General features: G+C 39.2%; 1 protein-coding gene across 3 annotated transcripts in view; it reads left to right on the plus strand.

The window, feature by feature from the left end:
* The first annotated feature begins 358 nt into the window (after positions 1-358).
* The window catches only part of INO80 (INO80 complex ATPase subunit), a 131,724-nt gene continuing 114,032 nt past the window's right edge, over positions 359-18,050 (plus strand). For all 3 annotated transcript variants that reach the window (XM_032856804.1, XM_032856805.1, XM_032856806.1), the window contains exon 1: positions 359-460. The gene's annotated coding sequence lies outside the window, so the exon portion shown is untranslated. The remainder of the gene's footprint in view (positions 461-18,050) is intronic.

The following is an 18,050-nucleotide window of genomic DNA, read 5'->3' on the forward strand; positions in this document are numbered from 1 at the left end:
GCATTGGGCGTCAGGCGGCAGCTGCGGGGTGCGAGCTGCACGAGGCCGACGGCAGCGGCACTGCGGGAGGCCACGGGCTGGCGACAATCTGTGAGCGTGGGCGGGGCGGGGATAAGCTAGCTGAGTAGCGGCTCGATTGTTCTGGCCTGGCTATGGCGCCTCTCCTCCCCCCCGCCATGGCTCCCCGTGTCCCTGCTCCGCTCCTCTCAGTGAGTGAAAGTGGCCGCCGCCGCCGCCGGCCCAGCGCCCGCAGCCGCCTCAGCGCCGCCGCCATCTTGGGGTCCCAGGAACCGCCGAGGGAGCGAGCTAGGAGCGTCCACGCCCAACGCAGTCACCGTCCCCCGGCCTCAGAGAGCGAACCGCGGCTCCACCGTCGGCGGGGCGACCCCCCCCTTCGGACCCCGCCCGCACCCCGCCCCCCCTCCGCCGCCGCCGCGGCGGCGGGGCCCGGCGGCCCGAGGTGAGGCGACTAGACGTGGGCGGGCGAACGGAGGGGGGGTTGTGTAGGCCCCGTTGCGCCCCTCTCTGCAGGCGACGACTGGGCCGCGTCTTAAAGGGGCCGTCGCCCCCGGCCCTTGGATTTGTTGGGGTTAGTGGGGAGGATGGGTGTGGACTCTCCCCGTAGGGTTGGGACTTCAGGGACTTGGGCCTCGTCCTTTCCCCTCTCATACCTCTAGAGACCCGGGGTCACGCGGTGACCTCAGATAGCCGAGGAAGCCCGTGGGGCGCCCACACGTGGGGAGTGTGTTAGACCAGGTGCACGTGGGACCCGGTGGGGCGGTGTCGGGCTAACACGTGTGTGGGTTTGGGGGTGGGGTGGGTTAGGGCGGGGGCTGGTTGAGCTCGAGTGGGAGCCGTTTGAGGGCTTTATCTGTCCTCTTAAGCAAATGAGATCTAAGAGCTTGATAGTATGTCAGTTTATGTGAAGCAAGTTGGGATATGGGTAAATGGTCCTTGTTGGTGTTATGTGGGGACAGCCTAACACGTGCACATACTTAGGAGTGTGTAGGGGACACCCACTGTGGTCTTTCAGGCTTTTGTAGAACGTCCAGGCAAGTGTCATCCTATTTTGACATTCCTTCTTGAGCTTGCTGATGAAAACTACTACTTCCGTAATCAGCTAGGGTGGAAGCCCCCTACAGTTTAGGAGTGATAGAGCCCAAGAAGGCACTCACTATTTTAGTTTACAGCCAGCAGTGGCCAAATCGTTTGATTCATACACTGTCTAGTTTCATGTTGGAGTACTTGTTGCTAGGATTTGGAGATGAAATTAGTAGGTTGAGTTCTCTGAAATCACAGGTAACCAGCTTACTTTTCCAATCAGTGACTTTCATGATTTCCTTTTCCAGGGAGACTTTGATTGTGGTTTGCTAGTGGCTGCATTTTATTTATTTATTTATAAGTAACAACTTTATTGCAATATAATTCACATTCCGAAAGACTCACCCTTTTGAAGTGTACAGTTCTGTGATTTTTCATATACTCAGAGTTGTACAGCTTTCACCACTATGTAACTCATCACTCCAAAAAGAAGCACCCTTAGCAGTCACTCTCCCATCAGCCCTTCTCCTGGCCCCTAGCAACAACTAATCTATTTTCTGTCTTTGTAGATTTGCCTATTCCAGGTATTGCATACAAAAGGAATCCTAAAATAATGTGTCTTTTTGTGACTGGCTTCTTTCACTTAACATGCTCTCAAGGTTCATCTTTGTAGTAGCATGTGTCAGGACTTCGTTCCCTTTTGTTGCCAAATTATATTCCATTACCTTTGCGTTTTATGCTTGAAATTCTCAAACTCTTCCTTTAAATCAGCAATTTGAGATTATTATATTCGGTAGAATTCACATGCTTACTAGATAATAAAATGAATTTGTGTTTTTAGGGTTAAATTCTTTTATTTTAGTTTACTGTGTTCTTTTCCTCTTTATTTTGTTTCAGAAGAATCCAAACTAATTTTTAAAGATCTATGTCTTTTAAATAGGAAATAACTGTAAAGAGCACAAATGTCATTAGAAAATTTTATGACTAATAAAAACGTTTTGAGTACATCAGGGTGGAAATGTGATGAAGTATAAACAACAGACCATAAACTATGGTGTTAAAACTTTATTTAATAAGAATTTGTCATAGTACTACCAAGGAATGGTATCATAACAGCTTTTGAGTGCTATTACTTGTGTAGACGTAGCGCTGGGGAGGGAATAATAGACACCTCTCTGGCTTCCAGAAGATTAAAACTGGTTTGGGGATTTAACATGTCAACATACAAGTTCACACAAAATATAAATGCTGGGATACAGTGAATTTTCGAGAGGTTGGAACAGGATAGTTATTATGATACTTTGAATTTGTGTGGGAAAATAAGTGAAGTTGATGACAAGTTTTAAAGTTGAATCTTAAGCATAAGCATTTTGGGGGCACCTGGGTGGCTCAGTCATTAAGTCCTGCATCAGCTCCCTTCTCAGCAGGGAGCCTGCTTCTCCCTCTCCCACTTCCCTTGCTTGTGTTCCCCCCATTAAATAAATAAATAAAATCTAAAAAAAAAAAAGCCTAAGCATTTTGATATGATAGGCTGTAGCATGCAGAGGATGAGAAGAACATAGTTGCTAATACTTACTGAACACTTATTATGGACACTAATCCTAATCATGAGGGCTTTAGTCCCACTTAATACCATCATCTTTGGAGTTAGGATTTCACCAGGAGATCAGTAATAGTAAATAGTTGACAAGTTAGATACCAAAAAAAATATTTGGGGCTAAATGCTATCCATATTTTTAATGGCCTAAGACAGTAAATCAACTGTGACATGCTTTTATAAACCTTCACCACTAAGGATTGATAGCCTGTGCGATGGTCTATAAAGCAGGATTCTTTTTTCTTTTTCTTTTTTTAAAAATAGGCTCCACACCCAGTGTGGGTCTTGAACTCCCAACCCCTGAGATCAAGGGTCACATGCTCTATGAACTTGAGCCAGCTGGGCAACCCTATAGAGCACGGTTCCTAATGTTTTTTATGTGCCCTGGACTCCTTTGCAGTCTAAAGAAACCTATGAATGCCTTTTCAGAATATGACATTTAAATGTATAAAATATAGTTCACATATTTAGAAAACAATTTATGATGTAAGAAATTTCCTTTTTATTACTGAATTAAATAACCAGTGAAAGTCTAATATCGTGCTGTGCTGCCTACATTCAGAATTGAAGGAAATGCTAATTTCAGTTATGGGTTAGTGAAAATAAGGATGAAAATTTTCTTCCATCCAAGTTTATGGACACATAGCTAAGTGATTTCATATGGGGCTAACCAGTGTTTTGTTTTGTTTTCTTTTTTTAAAGATTTTATTTATCTATTTGACAGAGAGAGATACCAAGTAGGCAGAGCAGCAGGCAGAGAAAGGGGGGGAAGCAGGCTCCCTGATGAGCAGAGAGCCAGATGCGGGGCTTGATCCCAGGACCCTGAGATCATGACCTTAGCCGAAGGCAGAGGCTCAATCCACTGAGCCACCCAGGCACCCCGAACTAGTGGTTTTTCTAACAAGAAGTAGAATTATTGACTCTTAAATTCATGTTCACAGTAACATGAAGTTGACTTACTGAAAGAGCAAGGGGTAGTTTAGCTAAGGGGAAACCTGGTAGTGTAATGGAAAGACATTGTTTTTAGGCTAGAAAAGATTTGGGTTTGAGTCCCACTTACCCACTGGGTAAGCAACTAAACCTTTTTTTTTTTTTCTTTTTTTTCTTTTTAAGACTTATTTATTTATTTTAGAGAGCATGCACTTGGGAATGTGAATGAGGGGAAGGGTAGAAGGAAAAGGAATCTTCAAGCAGACTCCTTGCTGAGCGTGGAGTCAGATGCTTAACTGACTAAGCCACCCAGGTTCCCCAAGCTATTCAACTTTTTTGAGTTTCAGTCCTCTTACATGTAAAATAGAGATAATGATTTTCACTTCTGAAATAAAATGACATATTAACTATAACTATAAAACAGCATATTAATGAGTGTTGGTTTATTTTTGTCTTTGAGGATATAAACACATCCAAGGCCTTGACATACATTTAGTTTTGATTTGGGAGAAGGGAAACTATTTGTTACGTGGTAGGAAGGAACAACCTATATGGCATATAGGATCTACTCAGGATATTCAAGTACAGAATTTGTTTTTTGGTAATGGTACTAAAACTATTCTTACTCTTTGTAAAAGAATAAATAAAGTACCTTCAGGTTTTTATGTGACAGCTAGCTCTTCTGTGTAAGAAGTTAGTACCCCAGTAGAATAAACTGTGGGTGACTCTTTCATATTTTTGTGCATGAACAGAAAAATGGCTAATGAACATCAGTATGGTAAAAAGAATGTTTGGGTCACTTTATTCCTGAGAATGTTGCCTAAGTGTTGCCCGAAAGTCAACAAAATGTTATTCATTCCCTGGAGAGGTATGAAAAAGAAAATACAAAAATGGACTACATTATCTTGGTACAAAACCACAATACATCCACTCTTAGACTATAGAATGGATTCCAATTATTGCACCTCAAGGAAGAATAAATTAAGCAGGAGGGAAGTTTCCAGAAAATGGCAGTATAAATGATGAAGGCAGTGGTAAGGCTTTCAATGTGAAGATAAATTTGACTCAATGATGGAATGATGAAGACTGGGATGGACTGATAAATTAAATGGGATTAGGAAAAACATGAATTATAATCCTGGAAAATTAGAACTATCTTGAAAGATGAATATTGTTTGACAGGTATATAATGGGTGGTTTGTTTATGAAACTTTCTAGCACAGAAGGTAGTTAAGGCTCAAGAACAAACCACGCACAATGTAAGGGTTACAAAGCCAGAACTTTTGCGATCCAGTCCTAGTTCATTTCAGGTCAACAAACTATTTCATGATGCTTGTACCTAATGGTTTATGAAACTCCTTATTTTGTTCATTCAATAAATATTTATTGAACACCTAATGAGTGCTTTTTGACCCTCCCAACAACAGTTTGTTGAGCATCTGCCACACTCAAGGGACTGTAGGGTAGACAAGTGAATTAATTCAGGTGTATGTATGGAAAGTACAGAGGGGCTGTGCAAGGATAAACCCATGGTTATGAAAACTCTAGGTGCCATAGAGAAGTATGAACCTAAAGATTCTTTTGAGTTGCTGATATAAATTAGTGGTACTTAGTTTTGTTTTTGTTTTTTGTTTGCTTGTTTGTTTTTAAAATTTTTATTTATTTATTTGACAGAGAGAGATCACAAGAAGGCAGAGAGGCAGGCAGAGAGAGAGGGGGAAGCAGGCTCCCTGCTAAGCAGAGAGCCCGATGTGGGGCTTGATCCCAGAATTCTGGGATCATGACCTGAGCCGAATGCAGAGGCTTAACCTACTGAGCTACCCAAGCACCCCTGGTTTTTTTTTGTTTGTTTTTGGGGGGGGGTTATTTATTTATTTGTCAGAGGACATGTGTGAGAGAGCACAAGCAGGGGAGCAGCAAGCTCCCCACTGAGCAAGGAGCCCATTGTGGGGATGTGGAACTCAACCCAAGGACTCTGGGATCATGACCTGAACGAAGGCAGACACTTAATGGACTGAGACACTTAATGGACTGGGCATCCAAAGGCACTTCATTTTTAGTCTCTGTGTGTGTGTGTGTGTGTGTGTGTGTGTGTGTGTAATGTTAGTGACCATACTTCTAGTCTTCTTAAAAAAATTTATTAAGACATTGTTTTCATTTGTTTAAAGGCCCTAATCTGCCTTTTTTAAACAGAAGCATTGTAATCCAGTGGCAGTGTATTAAAGTTGAGCCTTTTTTAGATCTTAGAGCCAGGTTACCTGGGTTCGAATTTTAACTCTCCCTCTTACTAACTTTCAAACCTTTGGAAAGCTATTCAAGCTTCAGTTTCTTCATTTATTAAATTAGGAGAATAATTGTGCCTACTTTATAGAGGATGATTGTGAGAAATGAGGGTATAAATGAGTAATTGCTTAGAATGGTCTCTGGCACATAGTGCTCTCAACAGGTGTTAGCTGTAATTAAGAGTACCGTTTTATTTTGGTAGTTTAATTAGTTTAATCTAAAGTTTTAGTTTATAAAGTTTTGAAATCAGGACCTTTTTGAATAGAAAATATCTCAGATCTTTTTCTTAGATAAGGCGGGGAAAATATATCAATAAAGAAAATAGTTGCAATGCACTAACCTTTGTGTTGATGTAATGAATACTATTAAATGTCAATAGAAATATCTTTTTAGTTGAGATCATAACTTAAAGAGGTAGTATCGCAACTTTAAGCGTTTTAGTTCGGTATCTAAAATGTTTCTGTCTTGGATGTTATTCTAATATTAGTAATAGTTTTCTCTTTTTAGGGTTATTCTTAGAATGTAGTAGTAGACCCAGGCTCTAGAGCAGGGCTAGGAAATGTTTTCCTGTAAGTGGTCAAATAATAAATCTATGTTTTGCTGGTCATACCTTCCCTGTGGCAGCCTCTCAACTCTGCCCTTCTACAATGGGAAAGCAGCCATGGTGAATATATAAGTGAATGAGTGGGGCTGTGTTCCAAAAAAACTTTATTTATGGGCACTAAAATTTTAATTTCAGGGGCACCTGGGTGGCTTGGTGGGTTAAAGCCTCTGCCTTCAGCTTGGGTCATGATCCCTGGGTCTTGGGATCGAGCCCTGCTTTCTGCTTGGCGGGGTGCCTGCCTCCTCTCTCTCTGCCTGCTTCTCTGCCTACTTGTGATCTCTGTCAAAAAAATAAAATCTAAAAACAATTTTTTTAAAATTTCATGTAATTTTCATGTGTCCTGAAATATGATTCCCCCCCCCTTTATTTAAAAATGTAAGAACCAGGGGTGCCTGGGTGGCTCAGTGGGTTGAGCCTCTGCCTTTGGCTCAGGTCATGATCCTGGAGTCCTGGGATCAAATCCCACATTAGGCTCTCTGCTCAGCGGGGAGCCTGCTGCCCCCCGCCCCATCCCGACTGCCTGCCTCTCTGCCTACTTGTGATCTCTGTCTGTTAAATAAATAAATAAATAAAATCTTTTTTTTTTTTTAAAAGTAAAAACCATTCTTACCTATCAAGAATACAACAATCGGTGGTGGGCTAGATTTGACATGCAGGCCATATTGTCTTGACTCCTGCTCTAGAGTCTTTATAACTCCCTGGCTAGGTAATCTTCTGCAAGTTAGTATGAAGACAATGTCATTTTTTTTTCCCTTGAGATTTTATTTATTTATTTGAGAGAGAGAACAATTGGTGGGGAGGGCAGAGGGGGAGAGAGAGAGAAAGAAGCAGACCCCTATTGATCAGGAAACCTGATGGAGGGATCAGTCCCAGGACCCAGAGATCATGACCCTGGTTGAAGGCAGACACTTAACCAACTGAGCCACTCAGGCACCCCCTTAGTGTCATCTTTTAAATGAAGATAATAGTATCTACTTCATATAGTTGTTAGGAGTAAGATAATCTGTGTTAAATGGTTAGCACCATCCCTGAGACACTGTTTAATGAATGCTGTATATATATAATTGTCTAATTGAACCCATTCATTTTACAGTGAGGCTCTTGGGACCATGATAGACTAGCCGATAGTCCTAGAGTCTATCTGTGGCTTGTCAATAGCATTAAAGTCACAGCTCTTGACTTCAGCTTCTCTACCCAACCGCGTTGCTTCCATAGAGGATTGTAGTACCTTGTAATTTATTACTATTTTTTTAAGTACGCTCCAACCCACGACACTGAGATCAGGAGTTGCATGTTCTACAGGCCGAGCCCACCAGGTGCTCCTAGTACCATGTAATTTAGTTAAAATACTGCTTGATAAAAGTATTCTACTGGATACCTTAATGGTGGATATGACATTATGAATTTTTCAAAACCCATAGGTCTTTTACTAGGTGCTCCTAGTACCATGTAATTTAGTTAAAATACTGCTTGACAAAACTATTCTACTGGATACCTTAATGGTGGATATGACATTATGAATTTTTCAAAACCCATAGGTCTTTACAGCACAAAGTGAACTTTAACTTTGTGCAAATTAAACATCATTTAGGAGGTAAAGAGGTCCCAGGAAAGAATGCAGGCTGTGACAAGAGAATCTAATTGTATTAGAAATGTATGAAATAACCTTACTGAAAAGGGAAGAAGGGGTGTGTTGACCTAAGTAACCTTGGAAATGAGTGGAATCTAAGACAAGGAATTTCATATAAGCACTGTAATCTAATTGATAAAGTTGTATCCCATGAAGGTGCAGGTTAATTTTGATACTGTTATGTGTGTGTAGTGCAAGTGAACAATAAGTAAATAGATGGTTAAGAGACAGGCTTCTCACTGTTAGGGTCTGGATTTACAGATAAGCAAGGGGAGAAGCTAGAATGATTCATGTGTTAATAGATTGGAGTTGGGAACATGAGCATAAACTCATGTTTAGCTTAGTACAGATGGTTACATATTGAAATGCTTATATACCTGTATACATTCTTGGGATTATACCCACACACTGTGCTGTATCAGCTGAGATTAAAAGAAACCCAGGAGCAACACCTAGAACCCAGATGTTAGTTTCTAATACAAGGGACAAGAGCTCCTTGGAGAAATGGCTGATTCTAGGACTGGGCAGGAAATCTACAAGATGAGCCTGGAACATCTTGTAGTGCTAGAAAGTAAGGAAGTGCTCTAACAACAACCACCCACCACCAAACCCCGTAATGAGGAAGATATGTCAGAGGAGCCTAGGAGCCAGCTGAAAGAGCTCTCAGCGGCCAAAACTGGAATGATTTCAACAGCAAAATAAACTGAGCAGCATTGGATTATAACCCATAATATAAAATCAATATTTTTGAGTCTAAAATGCTCTAAATAAGTTCTTGAATAAATGAATATACTCTATGGAATGGTGCATTCGCTTAGTTTTATGTCATCGGAGCCACTGGTTTGCTTGAGATCATTCAGCCAATACTGGAGTTTAAGTATATGGGACTTTGGAGTCAGACTTCTTGGATTTCAGACCTGGCTCTGACTCTTCTGGCTGTGTGACCTTGGGCAGCTTCTTTAAGCTCACTTTCTTTATCTCTAAAATGAAGGTTATAATAGTGCCTATGTCATAAAAGGATTAAATGAGTTAATGTATATATAAAGTACATATGCATATAAAATGTTTGGCACATAGCTTTTTTTTAAAAGATTTTATTTATTGAGAGAGAGAGCATGAGCAGGCGTGGGGTAGAGGGAGAGGGAGAAGCAGACTCAATTCCGGGACCCTGGGATCATGACCTGAGGCAAAGGTAGACACTTAGCCGACTGAGCCATCCAGGCATCCCTGGCACATAGCTTTCAATAGAATGTGTATATAGCCTCCTTATTACAGTAGTATTTGATAAAACAAGATAAAAAATTTAGAATCCCACTTGGAATTGTTTGTAATGGAGTCTCTCTCCCTACACCCTAAACTTCCTGAATAGAGGAAAAAGTCTAACTTCAATTTAACAAGTGTTCATTGAGGATAGTTTGATATATACACCCTTGTTCTAATTGACTGTATAGACTGTATAATGAAGAGAGTGAGAGTAAATACATTTAGTGTTAATAAAGTCATAACACACTTATGTAACTGAAATATCTAATGAATGAAAAGCAAGATCCCTTTAGTATACAATCCAACTTGTGCTTATTTACAGATGGTTTGTCCCTAGCATGAATTACCTGAACTTTGATTTCTCAGGCTTCTTTGGAGAACACAGTTCAAGACAACTTCTCTGTTGGCATGTTCACTTTCAAAATGAAACTGACTTTTAGTATATGAAAACTAAATATAAAAGTGATTTTTGGAATATTGGCTGTTTATGGATACCTCTTTTTATTCTTAGGAATAACCTTTCACCATCACTCATATAATAATGGAGGATAAACTGTATGGAACTGATAGCTAAAATTTCCCAGTACTTTGTGAGGTATCTCTCTTTTTCACAAGTAACCATTCAGCAAGCTAATATTATCTTCGCTTTGTTGAGGAGTGAAATGAGTTGCCCACGTTTTCTGGGCTGCTGAGTTCATTCCTTTAATTTCTCTTTTCTATGGGAGTATCTTTTTCTCAGCTGTCTCATTCCCTGGAAAAGGTAAGCGTTTTCATGGATCTAGCTATGAAATTTGTTGAAATAACTGGTTCTTCAGTAAGAGATCTATAGCTGTTTTCAAATTTTTAATTTGATAAATTGTTATTAAATGGGTGCTTTTCACAGCAAGACTTATGAAAATAGAACCTAGGGACCTCTAACATAGCATAACTTAAAAAAAAATTTTTTTTTTAAGTTACCACGTGGAAAGGTCCATTAGATACCTCAGGAAAGAGTTCTTCCCTTTTGGATTTTTGATTTGGTAATAAATAAACCTTAAGTGCTTAATAAATAAGGATTAAACTTGTTTGACCAAAGGTTCTGTCTGTAGTGTATACCATAGAACTCCATAGAGGCAGTTGTAAAGATAGTAAAGATATTTCTTTTATTATTCGGATAAGATGTTTTTGTTCCATATATTGGTGAAGATACTCTTCTAGGAAGTTGAAATGATACTTTCCTAGAGGAGAGCACATGCATTGTAATTGATTATTATTATTATTTTTGTAACATTTCATTTTGGTATAATAGTCCAGTGTCATTAATGAAGAATATTAATACAGGGAAATGTGGATAAGCATTTTTTTCTTCCTCACAATATGCCTTTGAGGTAGGCCAAAATATTTTGCCATTTTTGAAATTTATGAAAAGGCTTTCCTTTTTTAGCCAGGAGTTCCTCATTCTGTTTAAAATGCAGTGTTGTTATTTCTGAAACTTTGTGTTTAGGGTAAACTCTGGGCTTGTTAATTTGCTAGGCATTACCCGCTATTATAGTGATGCCTTTGAGCAGATTGTTTTTGTCTGCCTTTGTTTCTTGAGGACAAGGTCTTTTCCTCAATCAGTGTTTGGTATATAGTAACCTTTTAGTGAATATTCTGTGGTCTGAAAGGAAAGTTTTGTTTCAACTAGGGTTTTATTTAAAGAGCGTTTTGTGATTTATTTACCTTTTATTTGCCATGTGCTAGGTTGACCAAAAATTTCTTGTTCAACTGTGGATACTTTTCAAAGTGAAGGATGAGTGACTATTAGTAATTATGCTTGGGATCGTGAACTTAAAAGGTCTTGGGCAAACCAACTAGGAGGTGTGGTCATCCAAGTCAGGAGGCGGCTTTGTTTCTCTTCATCAGTCTGGTGGTAAAGGATTGGGAATTTGGTGTCACCAACAATACATCTGAGTGCTGATTCTGGCTTGGGCAAATTCTTTAGCTTAACTAAAATGAGAAGAAGATTTGAATTATTGTGATGATTAAACGGGCTAGTAATATATTATGAAAGCACTTAGGACAGAAAAGCCCCTCACACTAGTGTGCCCTCAGTGTTGGTCCCTTATCTTCCCCTCCCATCTTGCTATACTAGAGTTTCTGTTCTCAATTGAGGCTGGCTTTGGAAGCTTTTTTAATGGTTAAGATTAACTGAAAGATTTCACTAAAATATTTTAGTGAATGCTGGAATGTTTTTCAGCTAGCCCAATGAGCTTATTTTTTGTTAAATTGTGTAATGTGGTGAGCAGGAAATGAATGCCCTGTGAAACCTAATTACGGTTACTCTTTCTCAAAATATTTGTGAAAAACTTCTTTTTCCAAGTATTTTTTATAGAATTGCTGGAAGATATTATAATTTCATTTCACAAAATAGTCACTTGTAACCTTTATTTCAACTTAATGGATTCATACAAATTTTACTAGTTAGAGAAAAGATGATTTAAATGAGAATTTCATTAAGTTTCTTACCAATATTTATACTGTGCAGAATTATGTTTTCTTTCTGAGTATTTATTTTTCCCCCTGTATTTTTTGATATTTTGCTAATTTAGTCCATTTTAATTGAGATTTTTTTTTTTAAAGGAAACCAAAGAAAAACAGTTTTCATAGACTTTGTGACTTAATATAGGCATCCACACTGTGAACCAAAGGGAAGTATTCTGGTACCAAGACTTCCAGCTGCTTCTGGTATTGCGGATGATTTCTTATTTCCCAAAAAGCAGATAAGAAGATAACATAGAAAGACCTAGGGTTAAGAACAATCACAGTGATACAGATACAACTAAGAGAAAGAGGGTTACTGAGTTTGCTACTTTTAGCATACACTGAATTCTTACTTTCTGTAAAATATTCGAGAGTTAGGGAAGACACTCTTGTTTATCAGTAAGAATACTAGTTACGCACAGCGGATATCGTGTGAGCTTTAGTGTCTACCTTAGACTGGTACTGGAAGAGCACAAAAAAATACCTTTAAGGCCATGGCTGGAAGTTGAATCCTAATTTGAGCTGCAAAAGAGAAAGTATATCAGAATCTTTTGGAGTAAATCTGGTGGCCTTGGAACTCCTCAGACTTCCATGAGAATCCTGATAAAGTTACAAAATTTGTGTTAGAGGAAATCTGTACCTTTATTTGGTATAGAGTTACAAACGGGGCCATTTAGCTTGATTACATATTATTTGCATTGCCCTCTGCAGACTGATTTTTTTTTTTTAAGATTTTATTTATTTATTTGACAGAGAGAGATCACAAGTAGGCAGATATGCAGGTGGAGAGGGAGAAGGGAAAGCAGGCTCCCTGCTGAGCAGAGCCGGATGCAGGGCTCAGTCTCAGGACCCTGAGATCATGACCTGAGCTGAAAGCAGAGGCTTAACCCACTGAGCCACCCAGGCGCCCCCAGACTGATTTTTTTTTTTTTTAAGATTTTTATTTATTTATTTGACAGGTAGAGATCACAAGTGGGCAGAGAGGCAGGCAGAGACAGAGAGGAGGAAGCAGGCTCCCCGCTGAGCAGAGAGCCCGATGCGGGGCTCGATCCCAGGACCCTGGGACCATGACCCGAGCCGAAGGCAGAGGCTTTAACCCACTGAGCCACCCAGGCGCCCCTGATTTTTTTTTTAATATCCTTGCAAACTGATAAAGAATAAAACCAAGCAAAGAGTGATTAACAATTTTTTATATAGACATTTTATATAGACATATAGTTTTCATTAATGCAGTTTATCAGTATTTTCTCTTATGGTTAGCTCTTTTGTGCCCTAAGAAAATTTTTTTTTAAAGATTTTAGTTATTTATTTTTTTGGAGAGAACAAGAGCAGAGGGAGAGGCAGAGAGAAAATTCCCAGCAGACTCTCAGGTTGAGGGTGGATTCCAGTGCAGGGCTTCATCTCATGAACTTGAGATTGTGACCTGAGCTGAAACCAAGAGTGAGACGCTAAACCATCTGAGCCACCTGAGCCCCTGTGTCCTAAGAAATTTTGACCTACTTCAGCTGACAAAGATATGTTCTAAATGTTTTCTTTTAGAAGCGCTATCATTTTAGCTTTACATTTAAGTCTGTGGTTAATCTTTCACTTCATTTTTGTATATGGTAGGAGTTTGAGGTTCACTCCCCCAAGTCCCCAAATATGGGTTTCCAGTTGTTTCAGCACCATTTCTTGGAAAAACTTTTCTTTCCCTGTTAGATTGTTTCTCAAGAATCAGTGTGACTTGGGGGCGCCTGGTGGCTCAGTTAAGCATCTGCCTTCTGCTCTGGTTGTGATCCCAGGGTCCTGGGATCAAGCCCAACATCAGGCTCCCTGCTCAGCAGGAAGCCTGCTTTTCCCTCTCCCACTCCTCCTGCTTATATTCCCTCTCTTGCTGTGTCTCTCTCTGTCAAATAAATAAAACTTAAAAAAAAAAAAAAGAATCAATGTGACCATGTTAAGTGTGGGTCTTTTTTCTGGACTCTGTTTTGTACCATTGGTATGTCTGTCCTTAGGCCAGTGCAGTATACCATCTTAATTACTGTAACTTTTATCACCTCTTGTAATCAGATAGTGTGAACTCCCAGTTTTGCTCATCATTTTCAGACTTGTTTGAACTATTTTGCTCTTCCATATAAATTTTAGGCTGAGCGTGTCAGTTTCTTCAAAGAACCCTTCTGGGACTGGATTTGAAATCTACAGATAAGAGAGGATATATAGGAGAGAATTAACATCTTAATAATATTCCAGTCCATAAACATGTAATAATAGTAACACATATGTCTCACAAAGGAATTATATCTATAATATAAAAAGGACTTCTATAGCTCAATTGTAACAAGACTACAGCTTTTTCAAATGTAAAAAAAAAAAACTTTAACAGGTATTTCATAAGGGAATTTATATAAATGGCCAATAAGCATGTGAAAAGGTCATCAGTGGTCAGGGTTGTACAAATTAAAATCACAATGAGACACCGTTGTAACACCAGGTGTTGGCAAAGTTGAAAAGTAACTAGAACTGCTTTTCATTGTTGGTGGGAATGTAAAATATTAGAACCGTTTTTGGAAAATTGTTTGGTGGTTTTTTATAAGCTTAAACATATATCTCTCTGTGGCCTAGGCAGTTCCATTCCCAGGAATTTACCCAAAGTGAATTGAAAACCCAAATATCCATCAATAGGTGAACAAATAAACTGTGGTTATATTCATTCCTATGATGGAATCTGACTCAGCAACAAAAAGTAGTGAATTCCTGATGTATGCAGTAACATGGATGAATCTCAGAAAAGAATCCAGGGGGTGTCTGGGTGGCTCAGTCATTAAGCGCCTGCCTTCGGCTCAGGTTGTGATTCCAGGGTCCTGGGATTGAGCCCTGCATCCGGCTCCCTGCTCTGCGGGAAGCCTGTTTCTCCTCTTCCTACTCCTGCTTGTATTCCCTCTCTTACTGTCTCTCTCTCTCTCTCTGTCAAATAAAAAAATAAAATCTTAAAAAAAAGAAAAAGAATCCAGACACAAAAGCATATGTGCAATATGATTCCCTTTTTCTAAATTTCTAGAGCGTACTAGACATTAGTTCATTTGTGGTGCTGGAAATCAGAATAGTGATTGCCTCGAGGGTTGGAGCAGTTGACTGGGTGGAAATGGAAGCCTGAGAGAACTTTCTGGGGTAATTTTCTATTCTTATGTATCTTGATAGGGATATTAATTAGGTTTATGTATGCGTATGTCAAAACTCATCAAACTATGTATTAATATTTGTTTCAACATATAAGTTAAAAATCTTTTTTTCTTTTTAAGATTTTGTTTATTTATTTGACAGAGGTCACAAGTAGGCAGAGAGGCAGGCAGAGAGAGGGGGGAAGCAGGTTCCCTGCCGAACAGAGAGCCTGATGTGGGGCTCGATCGCAGGACCCTAGGATCATGACCTGAGCCAAAGGCAGAGGAGTAACCCACTGAGCCACTGAGGTGCCCCTCAATTTAAAAATCTTCATAATTTTTCTTTCTTTCTTTTTTTTTTTTTTTGAGATTTTTATCTATTTAACAGAGAGACAGCCAGCTAGAGAGGGAACACAAACAGGGGAAGTGGGAACAGGAGAAGCCGACTTCCCACTGAGCAGGGATACCGATGCTAGGCTTGATCCCCATGAACTGAGGGCAGATGCTTAATGACTGAGCCACCTAGGTGCCCCAGCCTTCATAATTTTTCATTTGAAAAAATTACATGCAGTACATGATCCTGGGATTGAGCCCCGCATCGGGCTCTCCACTGAGTGGCAAGTCAGCTTCTCCCTCTGCCTCTCCGTTTGTGATCTCTTGCTTTCTCTAAAAATGAATAAATAAAATCTTAAAAAAAAAATGAGGGTTTGGGGTTCAGATTATCTATATTCAAATCTGTAATCCCTGTTAAATAAAAGTTACTTAAAATGTGTAAATAATATGGTTCCTCATCCATAAATGGGATAATAATAACAAAATTTTTTAAATTAAAAAATTTTTTAATTCTGTTAATTAGCATAACCATCACTTTTCACTTTTTTATTTAAATCAGTTATTTAGCATAATAGTAACGGTCTCTTTAAACAAAATTTTTGGATGGGTTCTGTGTTCTTAGAGGTCTTACACTACTCAAAATTTTATAAGAACCCTCTGTATGACATTTAAATTGGTAAACTGTTGTAAATTTTTTTCACAATTTATCATTTAGTTTTTATCTGTATTATTTTGTCCTGTGCAGAAGTAATACATTTTTAACATGTTTATTGAGGTATAATTCCCAGTCTGTAAAATTCACCCACATAAATTATATATATGGTGGCTCAGTCCCTTAAGTGTCTGTCCTTGGCTCAGGTCATGGTCCCAGGGTCTAGGGATCTAGGCCCGCCTACCTGGCCCCAGGCCTGCTCAGCAGGGGAGCCTGCTCCTCCCTCTCCCACTGACCGCCAGCCCCCCTCACCACCAACCCCCCACCCCCGCTTGTGCTCGCTCACTCTATCTCAAATAAAAAAATAAAATATAAATAAAGTATATATGGTTTTAATATATTCATTGTCTTTAGTTATAGTCACAGAGTTACGCCAACCACCAGAGTCTAAGTTTAAAACATTTACACCAGCCCAAAAGGAACCACTACCCATTAGTGGTTACTTCCCATCCTGTAGTGCCACAGTCTGCAACCCCTCTCCCCCACACAACCACTGATCTCCAGAGTTGCCTTTTTCTTGTAATTTATTTATTTATTTTTAAAAGATTTTATTTATTTATTTATTTGACAGAGAGAGAGATCACAAGTAGGCAGAGAGGCAGGTGGGGTGGGGGGAAGAGCACAGAGCCTGATATGGGGCTCTATCCCAGAACCCCGGGATAATGACTTGAGCCGAAGGCAGAGGCTTAACCTGCTGAGCCATCCAGGCGCCCCTTTCTGGTTATTTCTTATAAATGGTATCTTACAATATGAGGCCTTGGTTGAGTAGCTTATTTACATAGCATAATGTTTTCAGGGTTCATCCATGTTGTAGCATCAATCAGTATTTCACTCCCATCCAGTTGCCAAGAAATATTCCATTAGGTGGATATATCATTTTATCCATTTGTCACTTGATGGACATTTAGGTTGTTTCCACCTTTTGGCTGTTGTGAATGTTGCTATGAAGATTTATGTCTAAGTTTTATTGTGGACTTATGTTTCCATTTGTGTTGGGTATACCCAGAAGTTACATATGGTAACTTTATGTTTAACCTTTTGAGTTGCTGCTGGACTTTTCCAAAATAGCTACACCATTTTACATTTCCACCAGCAGTGTAGGAGGGTTCCAGTTTCTCCACATCCTTGTCAGCTGTTTTGATCTTTCTTAAAATCCATACTAGTCGGTGCTAAATATTATCTCACTGTGTGTTTGATTTACATTTCCCTGTGACTAATGATGTTAAAACTTCTTTTCGTGTGCTTATTAGCCATTAGTATATTTCCTCTGGAGAAATGTTTATTCATATTCTTTGCCATTTAAAAATAAGGTTATTCGCCATTTTATTATTGAGTTTCAAGAGTTTTTAAAAAATACATTTGGGATATCAGTCCCTTATCTGATATATGATTTGGAAATCTTTCCCCCAATTGTTGATTTTCAGTTTCTTGATAGTTTTGCTTATAGCACTAAAGTTAATTTTGATGAAGTCCAATATATCTATTTTACCTTTTGTTGTTTTGTTATTGGTATGATATCTGAGAAACCATTACCTTATTTGAGGTCGTGAAGACTTACTTCTGTTTTCAAATACAGGTTTTATAGTTTTAGCTCTTAAATTTATGTCTGTGATCTCTTTAGGGTTAATTTTTGTGCATAAAGAAGAGATCCAAGTTCATTTTTTTGCATGTGACTATCTAATTGTCCCAGTACCAGTTACTGGAAAGGCTGTTCATTCGCCATTGAATTATCCTGACAGGCTTGTTGGTAATTGGCATTGAATTACCTTGACAGGCTTGTTGGTAATCGGTTGACTCTAAAGGTAAGGGTTTATTGTTTGGACTCTAAATTCTGTTCCATTGACCTATATGTCTAGCCTTATGTCCTAGCACACATCTTAACTGCTGCAGCTATGTAATAAGTTTTGAAAGTGGGAGTTTGAGTCCTCCAGCTTTATTCTTCATTGTCAAGATTGTTTTGGCTCTCTTATGGCCCTTGCCCTTCTAAACGAATTTTTAGGATTAGCTTGTCCATTACT

This window comes from Lontra canadensis, unplaced genomic scaffold, assembly GCF_010015895.1.
Source record: "Lontra canadensis isolate GAN:19392208 unplaced genomic scaffold, GSC_riverotter_1.0 scaffold12, whole genome shotgun sequence".
Classification (NCBI taxonomy): Eukaryota; Metazoa; Chordata; class Mammalia; order Carnivora; family Mustelidae; genus Lontra; species Lontra canadensis.